Source organism: Sturnira hondurensis, unplaced genomic scaffold (genome assembly GCF_014824575.4).
Source record: "Sturnira hondurensis isolate 20B ecotype Veracruz unplaced genomic scaffold, ASM1482457v3 Scaffold0021490, whole genome shotgun sequence".
Taxonomy (NCBI): domain Eukaryota; kingdom Metazoa; phylum Chordata; class Mammalia; order Chiroptera; family Phyllostomidae; genus Sturnira; species Sturnira hondurensis.
In genome coordinates, this window is record NW_028094121.1 from 583,639 (window position 1) to 594,892 (window position 11,254).

Genomic DNA, 11,254 nt, shown 5'->3' on the forward strand with positions numbered 1-11,254 from the left:
TCTGCTCAAGTAATATACTATTTCAATAGATTTTAGGATATGTTACTTTCTTGAATTGCTAGAATATTCAACTTAGTCTTTGTAAAAACAATTCTCATTCTTTGACATTCATATTACATTGCTCTATATAACTTTAAATTAAATGATATAATTATAATATCAAGCATACCCAGCCTTAATAAGTTATGAAAAATAATACAAGTGACCCTAGATGATCATAAAACTCAAGTACACGGTAGCCCACTACCTACAAGAATTACACTGATGGTTCTTTCAAGACAGAATGGAGTATATCCGTTAAGTGGAAGTCAGTTAAGAAACTGTTTGCTATGTCATGAAATCAGTGGCTGTGATGCTAAAGGACACACGTTATAAGTCAACATGAGCTGTCTCCATTCAACTAAGTTCGAGAGATAGTTATTGAGAAACCTCTATGCATTAGTGCCACGTTAGGCATCACGGTTAAACTCAAAGCTAAAGCAAATAGTTCCTGTTCACAACATACTTTCCAATCTTGGAGAGAGGTTAAGACCCGGTGGTTACATGCATGAACATGATGTAAAAAGAGTAAGACCGATATCAAAGGAACTACGAAAGCTAACGTGGAAGAAAGGTGTACCTGGGAGAAAGGAGAAAGGAGTGATCAGGAAAGGAGTCTTAGAAGAGTAGATTCCACGGTGAACTATGAAAAGTATTAGGTCACTGATGTTCATACCCGCCAACCCTTTAACTGCCCCCTATCTGTCAGCAATCCCCTTGAAAGTAATGAGAGCCATCCTCATATCTGCTCTGAGTAGCATTTATTTTCTTGTTGACCTTGCATACAGATTCTCCCTCTCTGCCTAGCCCTTTCAGACAGGATGTCTACACCCCGATCCCTGGAACCTGTGACTATGTTATGTTACATAAGAGAGACTTAAAATCGACCATGGAAATTAACTTGCTGATCAGCTGACCTTAAAATGGAGAGACTACCCTGATGGATCCATGTAATCACCGAGGTCCTCAGGGGTGAAAGGGAGTCAGTACCAGAGTGACTCAGCATGAGGAAAACTTGGCCAGTCACTGTTAGCTGGGAAAATGGAAGGGGTCATGAGCCAAAGAGTGCTGGCAACCTCTTGAAACTGGAAATGCAAGTAAATGGATTTTCTCCTAACAGCCTCCAGAGGAATGCAGCCCTGCCACACCTTGATTTTAGCTCGGGGGACCCATTTCAGACTTCTGACCTGCAGGATAATAAATTTGTGTTGTTTTAAACTGCCAAGTTTGTGGTAACTTGCTACAGCAGCAATAAAAAAGTAATACAGCTCTGGCCAGGAACTCAGTCAGTTCCAGTGTCATCCTGATGTGTCAAGGTTTCAGGTTCGATCCCTGGTCAGGGCACATACAGGAGTCAACCAAGGAATGCGTGGATGAGTGGAACAACAGACTGATGTCTTTCTCTCCTACCCCCTTCCTCTTGCTCTAAAAATCAATCAATAAATTTAAAAAATATATAAAACAAAATAAAAAAATAATACAAACAGTTAATAAAGCTAATTAAAAGGAAAAATAGATTTTGCAGGGGAGCACATGGCTTTGCTCATGTGGAGTTGAGGAATGGTGGTTATCTGTGAAAGGGCAAGAGGCCTCTGGAAATGTGGGTTTTGATCTCACAAAAGAGGTTGGGATTTGGGATCCTAGAAGCATTTCAAAGAAAAGATACTCACCACCTACAGAGTGAGTGAAATGGCTTTCGGCGGGGAGTTTAGAGCAGTACTGTCCAATAGAAAGAGAGTACAAATCATAATGTGAGCCACATTTACAATTTAAATTTTTAGTAGCCACATTAAGAATATAAAAAAGAAACAGCTAAAATTAAATTTTAATAATGTATTTTTAAATTTTTAAAATGGTTTTCTTAAATGTATTTATTTTTTAAAATAAAAAAATGTAACATGAGGAAGTTAAAATTGGTGTAATAGCTCGATAGAATGAGTATTCCAAATTGTGGGGAGGGGTGAAGAGGGAGCTATTCAGACCCTTCATCAGGATCCCCCCAACTTGATGGCAGCAGATTAATGATGTGCTTTGTGGATGTGGTTGGTCAATGACACCAGCTTGACTTTCTTTCTGCACCAAACTGCATTGCGTCATCTGGTCCCCTTGGCTGACAAAGAACCATTAGACCAGGAGTACTGGCATCATCCAGGGTGATGTTCTTCAAGTGACGACCAGCCTGTTAGGTCATGGAGCTGCAACAGCCTTGGGGCCCTCACAGACTCCCCGAACACTGCAGGTGCCGCACTTGCCAGTGCGCTGATTAAGAATCACCCAAAATTCCACCTCATCTCCAGCCTGTACCTCAATGCCATCCTGAACTTCTTTCACATGGAGAAAGAGCTTCTTGCTATCTCCTATTTCATAGTTAAGTCAAACGGATCTTTCACACACTCCACAGTGGCCCTATGCAGAGGTGTAATGTTGTAGGCCACAGTCTGTGCATTTTGGCTCAGGAACACAACTGGAATTGGACACTGTCCGCTTTCTGCAGGCAATCCCTTTTGTTGGCCATTCCAACTATGCCAGATGGATAGATCTCTCCTTTCATATTCCCTTCGTCCACAGTCTCAATCATTTCTTCCTACTTGGTCTGTGTCCGATCAATACTCCTCAAGGGGTGAAAACTTTACCTATGTAGATGGTAGGATCAGTTTCTTCAGTAACGCCATTCACTGAGTGTTTTGTTGACTTTTTCTGCACTGACTTTGTTGTCTTCACCTTTGGACAAGCTGTACTCCACTTTGTCCCTCAGTTACAGGCTTTCAGTATCACCAGAGGACTCACTGTAATAGAAAAAGATTTCCTTATCATGACTGGCTGTTTCGATAAATCCAAATTATCCTTCAGAGTTGCCACACAACCCAAGAGCCTCTTGGAGTTAGAATCATGACCTAAAAGTTATGTGCAGTTTGCAATCTGCAGTCCAGGCCTCTGTTTGTCACTAATACTAAATTCAACCATATTCCCTATTTGAGGAGAAGTAGATCCATCCACATCCTTGGCTTGAAAAATGATAGTCAAGATCACCCCACCATCATCATAAGCAATAATACCATTCTCAGCCTCCTTTTCTTTGCCTTTATTTGGGCTAGTGGTTTTAGGATTGGGAAAAGTGACTTCTTATTCTATGGTGGCCAGAAAACGAAGACTTGAATGCGGATGGAACAAAACCGTGCCCTTGGGAAGTTTTTTAGTCCTAATAGCATGATTTCTTTGGGCAGAGAGCATATCAGGAAACACAGTTAACTCTACTCAATCTGCAGTGTGGAACTGGTTCCCATCCAGGAGTTCACTGTAGTGGAAGAACATTCGAGAATCACGATCCACACACTTAATGAAACCAAAACCATCTCTCATGGCAGCAATTACACCCATTTCTCTAGCTTCATTAGAACTTCTATGCTGGTTGCTTGTTCTAATTTGCCCCATCAGTCTGTTGAAATAATAAACCTAACACGGTCGCCTTCCAACAGGGTCTTTGTCTCCAAAGGTAAGTTCTTCAGGAATCATAAAGTCAGCTTTAATGTGTCCTGGCAGTGGGTCATTCTGGTTTTTACTGGGTACTTTGGGGATAACTTTGGTTACAGTTCCTTCAAAATGTTCAATGCTGATATCATCAAAAATGACTGCTCCTTGAGTCAATAGTCTGGCGTCTGTTGTAGCTTCTCTACCATTTCTGTCCTTGGTTGTGAATTCCACGTCATCTCCAGGCAGTGAGGTGTCTAAGTCACCTTTAATTCACTATCGTGAAAGACGATCTCTTTTACAACATCACCTCTTTTAATAAAGCTGAAGGCCTCCTTCATGGCACAAACGACGCCCTGACAGCGGGCTTGTTTCTTCTTCACCAGCATAATGTTTGGAGCACTTACAGCACCAGTATGTTTACTGTTATCAGTTGCGAAGTTTATTTTATCTCCTGTTTCCAGCTGAACATTCCCTTCCAAATCTTCAGGGGTGTGAGTCAGATAAAACGCTTCTTGTCCATTCATTCATTCTTCAGGAATGATGTTTTGTTTTATCTTCGCCAGTTTAACAGCATTGGCTTCCCCCGTCCTCTGGTCAGACGATACTTTGAATTCAACATCATCTAGTTTTAAGTCCTTCGGGGTGCCATTATACTGTGAACAGTGGAAGAAAAGTGTAGCTGGACATCCTGAACACTAAATAAATCTGTAAGAGGTTAGCAGGTTTTCGATAACCCCAGTTTCACTCAGTGCTGCTGAAGTACCACTGGGGCTCCCATTGTGCCCATTGTTGGGCAGAAGGTTTGGGTCAAAGCTCATCTCACGGGGATAATCAAATATTGCACTTTCAGTGGTATTTGCTGATTCTTCTTTTTCAGCACATGTTTCAAAGGATAAAAGTTGCTACTATTCATATTTTTTTTAAAAAAGGAAAGAGTAAGAGAAAATGATCTATTAAGCTTATAAAGAATACGACTGCTATTGCACCAGGCAGTCTCACAGCACAGCCCTGGAGAAAGCAAAGACTGTGGAGCAGCGTTGGGAAGTGCTCTCTCGAAGCTGTTGACTAGGCACACACTTCTTGTTTCAGATCAAGTGTTGTGTCTTCAACTTAAGTGCACTCTTCTGTGGTCTTGTCGGTTGTCTCAAGGCTTGTTTTTTGCCTGACCTGAACTTGAATTAGCAGGTTCAGGTGGTAAAATCCGTTCTGTTACACTTCACACCCAACAGCTCAGTGTCCCCTCTCCAGTGCTGCCACAGCAGCATGGCCCGCTACATAGGCTAAATTTTAATAGTGTATTTTATTGTACTCAACATATCCAAGTTATTGTCATTCCAACATGTAACCACTATAAACTTTGTTAATAAGATTTTTACATTTGGGGGGTTATAGAGTCTTTAAAATTTGATGTGCGTTTCATACTTAGAGCACATCTCAGTTCATTACATCTATAGTTAATTTCAAGGGCTCTCTAATGATCATGTGACTAGCTGGTGGCTATTGTACTGGACAGTGCAGTTTGGACAGAGAGCAGACACAAGGCATGGGGCCTTGAGAGATATCTGCATTTAGGAGACAGCAGGAGAAAAAATAAGCCAATGAAGGAATAGACAGAGGTGGGAGGAGAATCCAAAGGAATTATCCTTTGGGAAATGTGGTATTTGGGGAGAGGTGTGGTGGGAAAGCATCACATATTCTTTCTTCAGTGATCTGGCTCATTCAACCCCTGCGTTCAGAGGTTTTCTCTGTCTATAGGGAAGCTCTAAACTACAAAGTCACTTTCCTTTGTTTTGGCATCAATAGTCTCATATTCACATCTAGCCATAAATTTAGGGGCTCAGACATAGGTGGCAGAGAATAATAGGGTGACTAAGTGAAAGAAGAAAGGAGCACTAAGGTGGCATGAAGTTGTTGGAGGATGTGATGATTTTGAACAGGTGCCTGGTGGGAGTAAGATGGAGATGATGTTACCATGACAACTGATTATTTCATTGGTTCAATGATCAGTTGCCATGGTGATGAAATCTTTGTGTCAGTATGACATAGATCCAAGAGAGAGGATGCTTGTGCAAAGGGCCCTTTGCTCATTGATACAGGTTTTTATATTTGCAATAATTTCTGCACTGCTCGGTGAAGCTTCCCTCAGGAACTCCAATCAACAGTTATGTGTCCCTCCTCCTTCCTGTTCATTGATAGCAATCACCACTTGGAGAATGCACATATTTTTATTGCTTATGTTCTAATAGTGTTTTCTTATCTGATAGTCTGTAATTGTTTTAGTAATTTTTTAAAAATATTTTATTTATTTATCTTTAGAGGGGAAGGGACGGAGAGAGGAAGGAAACATCAATGTATGGTTGCTTCTCGTGCATCCCCTGCAGAGAACTGGCCCCTGCCGGAAGCTGGCCTGCAACCCAAGCATGTGCCCTGACTGGGAATTGAACCGCGATAGACTGGTTCGCAGGCCCACGCTCAATCCACTGAGCAACACCAGCCAGGGCTGTTTTAGTAATTTATCTCTTTCTCCTGCACAGATATAATCTTATTGAAGGTAGAAATCATTCTTACAATTCAGTTGTGTTTTCAAAAGACTTGGAGTGAGTGGAAAAAGCAGACAGATCTTCCTTTATATATCACCTCTGCTACTTCCACTGGCCAGTTGTATGGCCTTAGGAAAGTCATTTTATCTTCTTAATTTCTTATTCTTTTATAAAATAGCATAATAAAACTTGCCCTATGAGGTTGCTTGCGATGATTACATATAACCTAAGTAAAGTAGTTGGCCTATCTATAGTAGGGACTCAATCAATGATCCTGATTATTATAACATGGTGCCCAGTCTGGTCCCAGGTGCTATGATTAGCATTTTGTGATACTTGATGAATATTAAGATAATGATGACAGATGATAGGATAACAGTTGTCGGATGGTGGCCCAACTATACATCAGCTGTAATTCTTTTTAAAAAATCTTTTTATTGAATTTATTGGGGTGATGTTGGTTAATAAAATTATATAAGCTTCAGATTCACAATTCTAAAATGCATCATCTGTATATTACATTATGTGTTCGCCACCGCAAGTCAGGTCTCCTTTGTAATTCTTACCTTGTAATCCAAGCTATGCTAACTACGACTTTTTAGAAGGAAAAATGTTAAAGCATTTTAATTAGGAAAAATGAGAGACTAGATGACCAGATATCTTGTGCCTCCTCTCAGCGAAGTAGTTGTGCCCCCCCTAAAAAAATCACACATGAATCTGATTCAGCCTCTAGACCAAACTACTGATTTATAGGAAACACAGAGGACAGAGCACATGTTACAAACCACCACAGAGAAACAATCAGCAAGGTCAATTTTGTGGGAAATACTACAGGAAAAATAATGTACAGTTTCTTCAACAAACACTTTGCAAGAAAATAAGAGTAGAGCAAGAATTTACAAATTAAAAATATTCAAGGGACATATCATCCAATTTCCATATGTGAACGTTATTGGAGTGTTGACTAACACTTGATAGTTGTTGAATGATATACCCATTGTTGGATGATGGGTATATGTGAGTTCATTGTATTATTTGTCTATTTGCACATCTGTCTGAACATTTTCATAGATAATAAAAAAGTTTTAAAAGGATTAAGAAACCATATTTAAAACCTTAAGTGCATTTATCCTGCTTGTGCATTATTACTGCTTGCTCAGTAATAATGCTTGGATGTAAGGAAATATAGCATATTCCTTTTTTGATAACATTTTAATATATATTTTATTGATTATGCTATTACAGTTGTCCCATTTTTTTCTCCCCTTTAGTCCCTTCCTTCCTGCATGCCTACTCCCACCAGCATTCTGCCACTTTAGTTCATGTCCATGGGTTGTACATATAAGTTCTTTGGCTTCTACATTTCCTATACTATTCTTAACCACACCTCCTCCCTGCTATTTTGTACCTACCATCTATGCTTCTTATTCCCTGTACCTTTTCCTCCATTTTCCCCTTACCCATCCTCACTGACAGCCTTCCATGTGATCTCTATTTCTGTGACTCTGTTCCTGTTCTAGTTGTTTGCTTAGTTTGTTTTTGCTTTTTTAGGTTCAGTTGTTGACAGTTGTGAGTTTGTTGTCATTTTACTGCTCATATTTTTGATTTTCTTCTTTTTCTTAGATAAGTCCCTTCAACATTTCATATAATAAAGGCTTGGTGATGATGAACTTCTTTAACTTGACCTTATCTGGGAAGCACTTTATCTGCCCTTCCATTCTAAGTGAAAGCTTTGCTGAATAGAGTAATCTTGGATGTAGGTCCTTGCCTTTCATGACTTGGAATACTTCTTTCCAGGCCCTTCTTGCCTGCAAGTGTCTTTTGAGAAATCAGCTGATAGTCTCATGGAAATTCCTTCATAGGTAACTGTCTCCTTTTCTCTTGTTGCTTTTAAGATTCTCACCTTATCTTTAATCTTGGGTAATGTGGTTATGATGTGCCTTGGTGTGTGCTTCCTTGGGGCCAACTTGTTTGGGACTTTCTGAGCTTCCTGGACTTCCTGGAAGTCTATTTCCTTTGCTAGATTGGGAGAGTTTTCCTTCATTATTTTTTCAAATAGGATTCAATTTCTTGTTCTTTCTCCTCTCCTTCTGGCACCCCTATGATTTGGATGTTGGAACATTTCAAGTTGTCCTGGAGGTTCCTAAGCCTCTCCTCATTTTTTTGAATTCTTATTTCTTCATTATGATCTGTTTTAATGTTTATTTCTTCTTTCTGGTCCAAATTATTGATTTGAGTCTCAGTTGCCTTCCCTTTACTGTTGTTTCTCTGTATATTTGTCTTTATTTCACTTTGCATAGCCTTCACTTTTCCTTCTATTTTGTGACCATACTCAACCATTTCTGTGAGCATGCTGATTACCAGTGTTTTGAACTGTGCATCTGATAGGTTGGCTATCTCTTCATTGCTTAGTTCTATTTTTTGAGCTTTGGTCTGTTCTTTCACTTGGGCCAGATTTTTCGGTTTTGGTGTGCTTGTTACATTGGAAGGGGCAGAGCCTTATGTACTTGCCAGGGCAGGGCCACCCATTGTGGTGCTGTCTGTGGGGGAGGTGTCTGAGAGGGAACAATGTTGCTTGCTTGGCTCTTGGCCAGCTTTCAGTCACTTCCCCCAGTACCCACAAGCAAATTGGGCCCTTCTGATGCTGATTCCTGGGGGGCGGTTGTGTATGTTCTAGGATCCTGTGGGTATTTCCAACAAACTCTCCCATGAGTCTGGGAGTTTCTCCCCCTGCCACAATCCCCACAGGATTGTTCAGTCAGAGGTTTTGGGGCACTATTTCCCTTGATGGAACCCTGGGCTGCACAGTCTATTTTACTCCCCAGTTGTTCTCCCAGTTTATCCACATGCAAATGTGGGACCGCATGGTCTGCCAGGCACTGCCTTGCTGCGCATCTTCTCTGCTCCTCCAACCAGTCTGAATGAATGTGTCTTCTTTAACTCGTTGGTTGTAGGACTTCCATACAGTTCAGTTTTCTGGCAGTTCTGGTTATTTTTTGTTTTAAAATTTGCTCTTGTCCTTCCTTTGGTTGTGTGAGAAGGTAAAGCGTATCTTGGCTGGAAGGAAATACAACATATTCCTTAACATAGTGTCGGACAAATGCATTGTGATGGTTTAATGAATAAATTATGTTTTCCCTAACTAGTCCTCTATACTGAGGTTTCTAAATTGTATACATAATCAATGTTTTTCTATTTCAAATTACAAGAGTATTAGTCATAAGGTCATAGGTCAGATTCCTTGAAAAAAAAAAACAGATTACAAGAAGGAGCTTCTGGGCAAGAAGTTTTCTGGAGAGGTGACGTATGCTTTTGTGATCAGTACTCGTCAGGGAGTGAAGAGGAAGGAGCAGAGAAGGGACTTGAAGTGTGAGAGTCGCCAAACAAATCTCATCTGATGTAGAACCTCCTCACCCCCAACAGCCGGGGAGGGAGCTTGGAGAGATGGAAGGGCCCTCCAAATATGTCCCACCTTGAAAAATGGAACCAGGCACTTACACTTGGTATTACCCTCCCGGCTACCTTGCCCCAACATACTTGAACTCCTTTGAGGCTGAGCTCAAATGCTTCTGTGTTTGTGAACTCTTTCTTTCTTTCTTTTTGCCTTTATTTTTTATTAATTTATTTTTTTAGTCAATTCTTATTCAAGTACAGTTTTCTGTTTTATATTCCCTGCCCTGCCTGTGAACTCTTTCTTGAGGCCTCCGCCCTCAGATCCAATTCCCCCCTCCATTATACCTTCCTTATGAAGCACACAGGAAGATGAGAAGAGCTCACACTGATGACACTTCTTATGTGCTAGGCACCAGGTGAAGCACTCTACCTGTGCCTTGTTTTAATTAACTCACACCATACTTATGCAGTAGGTATTGTTATTATCCCCATTGACATATGAGAAAATTGAGGCTCAGAGAGATTAAAGCAACTTGCCCCAACTGGAGTCATTGAGCTAGTGAGTGGCAGGGCTAGACTTCACCCATACTCTATTCACTTATCGCTATCCCTCACTTGTTATCACTAGCACATACTCTCTTAATCACTTTTATGCTGTACTGCCCCCTACCTACTGCTTTTATTTTTGTACTATAAGCCCTAAAGCTAGTACCCAGCCTAGAGTTAGTATTTGACAAATGTTTATTGAATGAACAGATAGGCATCTCATCAGCATTTCTAGCAGAAGTCATTTCAGAAACATATCAAATCTAGAGGCAATTTATAAGTACAAGGATGACGTAGTTCATGGTAGCAAGGAACAAGAAACCCCAGTGGAAGGGTTAAACTTAGACATATGTAACATAGCAGAAAAAGATTGGATAGGGAAGTGGGCATACTAGGCCATGAATTAACTGCTAAACAGTTAAAAAGGAAAAATCATACTTGATTGAATACTCAAATATAAGCTTTGTGTTTGTCTGTATATGTGCGTGCAGGCCCACAGGCCTTCTGGCATCTTGCTTTCAGAATCATTTGAAAAAAAGAACATTCCATTTTCATTCTACTAAGCTTAATAGTGATCATGAATTCAGATTAAATGAAATCAAAATGGTTTCATGAGTCAAAAAGTATTCAAAATAGTTGCTCAAAAGTGGAGATGAGAACTTACAAGGAAAAGTAGAAGTATAGGAATTACAAATAAGTTTCCATTATACAGAAGAACGACTCTTCTCAGAACCCAGGAAAACATATTTAGACAATCAGTGTGGTGTATTAGCAAAAGAAAGAATTTTGAAACGACATGATTGAGGCTGAAGTCTTTACCAGCAACGTGACCTCAGTTTTGCTTACTTATAAAGTAGGGACCATGATCTCCAACTTTTTGGATCATTATGGGGATTTAGGAAGGTAAACTGTGACTTCTCTTTTCTACTCCCTGTTCCCGGGAAAAGCCATCGGACATCAAAATTTTGCTAGTCTTGCTTCATAGATCTCCCACACATTTTTTCCTGGAGTATTTCAAAGCAAATCCTAGATATTAATTATGCCAGTTCATCTTCAATATTTCAGTTGCAAGAATTTCTGTTATTATTATTATTATTGCTTTTATCAAAAGAAACCCCTGTATAATATCCTGGGTGGAGGGGGTGTGGAGAGGAGGAGGAGGAATCTTTTTGCACACGTTACTCAGTTTGGTTAGCCAGTTAAGGTTAACCTTCATAGGTTTACCAGATTACTCTTCATTTCTGTGCTTTGAACTAGCCCTTTAA

At 40.1% G+C, this 11,254-nt stretch overlaps 1 pseudogene; it reads right to left on the reverse strand.

Moving 5' to 3' along the window:
* Positions 1-2,086: 2,086 nt before the first annotated feature.
* LOC118977601 (cold shock domain-containing protein E1-like) lies at positions 2,087-4,328 on the reverse strand (annotated as a pseudogene).
* Positions 4,329-11,254: the final 6,926 nt, after the last annotated feature.